The sequence below is a fragment of the Miniopterus natalensis genome, chromosome 14, assembly GCF_054644295.1.
Source record: "Miniopterus natalensis isolate mMinNat1 chromosome 14, mMinNat1.hap1, whole genome shotgun sequence".
Classification (NCBI taxonomy): Eukaryota; Metazoa; Chordata; class Mammalia; order Chiroptera; family Miniopteridae; genus Miniopterus; species Miniopterus natalensis.
The window spans coordinates 41,876,891-41,880,917 of NC_142094.1; positions in this window are offsets into that span (position 1 = coordinate 41,876,891).

Below are 4,027 nucleotides of genomic sequence, written 5' to 3' on the forward strand. Positions count from 1 at the left end.
GTTTAGTCAAGTGACTTGACCTCTATGTTCCTGCTCGGGAAAGTGGAGATAATAGTATTTTCCTCAGGGTTGTGGGGATTGTGTGAGTTCATACATTTAAAGTGGTTTTTTTTTTTGCATCTAGTAAGCACTCCCTGAATGCTAGTTTTTGTTATCATTGCTCATCTGCCACACCCCTTGTAGATGGTAAGCTGCTTTTGGCTAGAGATCTTACCCTGTAAGTCTCCTTCAGTTTCTTGAACTTAGTAAGTAGTCAGTAAATGGTGGAAGGATGAGTCAGTTCTCTTGGTGTGTCAGAAGAAAACAACACCTCAGCCTCTCTTTGTTGGGTAATACGACAAATCCCCAAATGAATTTTCCATTCAAAGTCATGAACAAGCCAAAAGGACGTTGAGCAACACCTGCCAACCTTTGATCGCCTGCTTCTTTTCAGAAATGTTCCCTCTGGTTTTAAAGGTAACTGCCCACAGTATTTCATTAACAACACTTCCCTCTAAGATTGCAAGTTTAAAGGTGAAATGACAATGAACTTTCAGTGCTTCCAAAAGTACAGGCAGAAGGCCACTGCTGAGAGGGGTGTTTTATAACCCAGCCTCCCCAGGGTTTGATTTAGAGATATGATCTTCACAGCATTGGCCAACAATATCATGGTCACTCCTTACGTCATTCACTGGGGGAAAAACAACCCTAGGTTAGCTAAACACTATCAACTTAGCTAAGTCCAAATAAATATTTATTGACAACCTAAGCAGCTCCATAACTAAGTCAGTGCTGATGGGGCAAAGAAAGTGCCATATGCATGCAGTTTTCCTCATGTCTCTAGGATATCTGTTTTGAGTTTTAGGGAAGGGGAAATAGTTACTGGATGGGCTGGGGTGGGGGGCAACATATGTGGGATCCAAATCTCAAACGTTTCCTTGGGAATATGAGGTTCTTGGAGATAATACTTTAAGTTCAGACCTTCTGTCTTGAGCCCTGTAGGCTGCCCTCTAAGTAAAATGCCAATCTTGAAATAAACAAAATGCTTTCCAGGCCATTGCTAATTTTAACACTTTGACTTAGAATTGATGCAACACTACCTGGCTGCTGAATGGATAATTCAAGCAAAAGACTCTTGAGAGGCAAACACGGCCCAGCAAGTAAACAGCCAGGTAAAGTGAGTGTCCAGGGAAAGGGCAATAAGAGTCAAAAGACTAAAAACTATCTGTTTAAGCATTTAAGCATCCTTCCTACTGTCCTCTCTCTGCCTTTTTTTCTTTTCTAGTTTCTTCAAAATTATAAGGGAGGAATTGGGAACAGCTTCTGGAATGAATCCCTTTAGAATATACTCTCTTGGAAATCTGAAGCCTTCAGGGCTGAGCAGCGCTGCCACCTAGCATAAGAGGCAGGCCTGGCAGGCCAGGGTGGCAGTGGGCACTGCATGGATCTCTAAGCAAACCCACACTTGCTTATTGTGTTTAGTCTTGCTCCTGATACCCAGAATGTGTAAATTTAGGAACAAGTCAGGGGAGGAAGAAGTATTTCACACTTTGCATTCAATTGCAAAGTGGTTTGGAACTGCTGTATTTGGATGTATGCTGTCACTAAGAATAGGGTATTATTTAGCAGCTGAGTTGTATGCTGAGTGAATATTTCTTTAAAAACCAAAGCTGTAGCTTCTGGTCCCAGGCACTTCGGGAACTGTGGGCTTCGGTGCAGATATGGCCAACTCCAAGAACCACACCACGCACAACTAGTCCAGAAAATGACACAGAAACTGCATCAAGAAACTCCAATCACAAAGATACGTATCTCTTGAGGGGGCAGACCCCAAGTTCCTGAGGAACGTGCTTCGCCAAGAAGCACAAGAAGGGCCTGAAGAAGATGCAGGCCAACAACACAAAGACAATGAGGAAGACAATGAGTGCACGTGCCAAGGCTATCAATGCTCTCATCAAGCCCAAGGAGGTCAAGCCCAAGATCCCAAAGGGTGGCACCTGCCTTCGAGATGTATTTACTTTGTTCATTGAATGATGAGCTGCCTAACAGAACAATTCACAGGCTTTGCACCTCTAATCAGATTCTTGTTTTGCCTGTTACTAGTCTGTCTGAATTTTAAATTCTTAACTGTAATTGAGACAAAAAGATTTTTGCATAGTGTCAATACACACCTTTAACACAGTTGTAGAAATTATTATTGCCATAGAGATACACTTTAGCCCCTGAATAGTGGTAGGATAATGATTAGGCTAACTGTCTTTGAAGTCTTTCTGCTCTGGCCTCTTGTAGGCATATATTCTGAAATTTTTAAAAAATGAAAAAGAAAGCAGAAAACAATTTAAAAAATATTTAGAGTTCTCCAAGAAGTCTTTGTAGCGAGCAGTAAAAATCTCAAAGCAATTTAAAGGTAATAAGACAACATATTTAATAATTTAAATGAAGCAATTCTTTGTATTTCTATATTATCTTTTTTGAAGAGTAGAAAGTGTTTTAGAAACACTGTTCCTCTAAGTCTCTCAGCATCCCCAGGTGACTGTCATTATGTCCAGTTGAAACAAGGGCACTGGCTTGACTTAACAAAGCAAATGAAGACACTCAAATGACAGAAGAACTGCAAAGCTACAGACCTTAATTAAAGTCAGAAGAAAATTTCCTCTCCCTGTCCTGTTTCTCCCTAAATGCATCACAAATACAGCCCCTTACTTCTAGAGCAATATGTTAAGCATTTTCCCCCAAGTTGTGATGTCCCTTTTTTATTGAGTCATATCCTAAAGTCCTACGCTTTGGTACAAGATGCAAGTAGATGAAGAGATAATGAAGGAAACAAATTCAGTGTGTTTGCCAAGAATACGTTTATTTTAGACTAAAACAATATGCTGTAATAGGTTGTCTTAATCTATTCCACATAGCAGGGAAACAGAAGTATATTGTTAACATTTCAACATCCAACGGTAGAGGGCAGCACTGCCCTTCTTTTGCAAAATACAGGGTAGGGCAAAAGTAGGTTTACAGTTATTCTTTGAAAAATAATACAATTAATAAATAATAGAGGAGTAAACTGTGTTTCAAGTACACACAACTGTAAACCTACTTTTGCCCTAACCTGTATTGAGTGCTCATGAGGGAAAATAAAAGCAAAGCTCTTGATCATTGTGTCTGTGTGTTTACTTTTACCTAATACATTTTAAAAAGTATTTTTCTTTTTAATTTATTGACTTATTGATTTGAGAGAGAGGGAAGGGAAGAGAGAAGGAGAGCGGGTGGGGGGGAGAGAGAATTTGTTGTTCCACTTATTTACATATTCATTGGTTGATTCCTGTATGTGATGATCAAACTTGCAACATTGGCATATCAGGACGATGCTATAACCAAATGACCTACTAGGCCAGGGCCAAAAGCGTTTTTCTTATTGTTTAGGTGATTATGTAGAAAGAAGGTCAGCACCTGTATAGCCTTGAAGTAACTGGTAGAAAACAGAAAGTTTTAGGTTCAGGATATGGGTTCTGTCTGGCAAAGATAAACAGCAGCGTGACCCTAGACAATCAGATAGGGTTATTGTATGAACAGACCTGATGTTTCTGCGCTTTCTGGGTAGAAGTCAATCTACTGAACTAGCAGGATGTGTTTTTAAAATGTGTGAAACTCATATGGTCTGAGCCCTGATAACTGCTTTTAAATTATAATTCATTGACTATTGTGCTGTCTGTGTTAGTTTTCCTCTCTGTCATTCCTGAGTCAGATCAGACCTTCTTTGTGATATCACATGTATTATGACTAAAGAATAATGTTAGACATGATGGGTAGAATGTCTTTCATGGGATTGCACTTGACTGAATGGCTGTGTGTATATAGAGGTGAAACTGAAGCTTTGTATGCCAGTACTCATTCTACTGTAGTATGATTTCTCTATCCAGTAAGTAGCAAGAACAAATCTGTTATTTTCTCCTAAAAGTTAAATGATGCTCTTGGGCAGGATGACAGAGAGGAGAGAATAATCCTAATTCTAGCAAATACATAACCACAGTATCCCTAGTACATTTGGATTCTG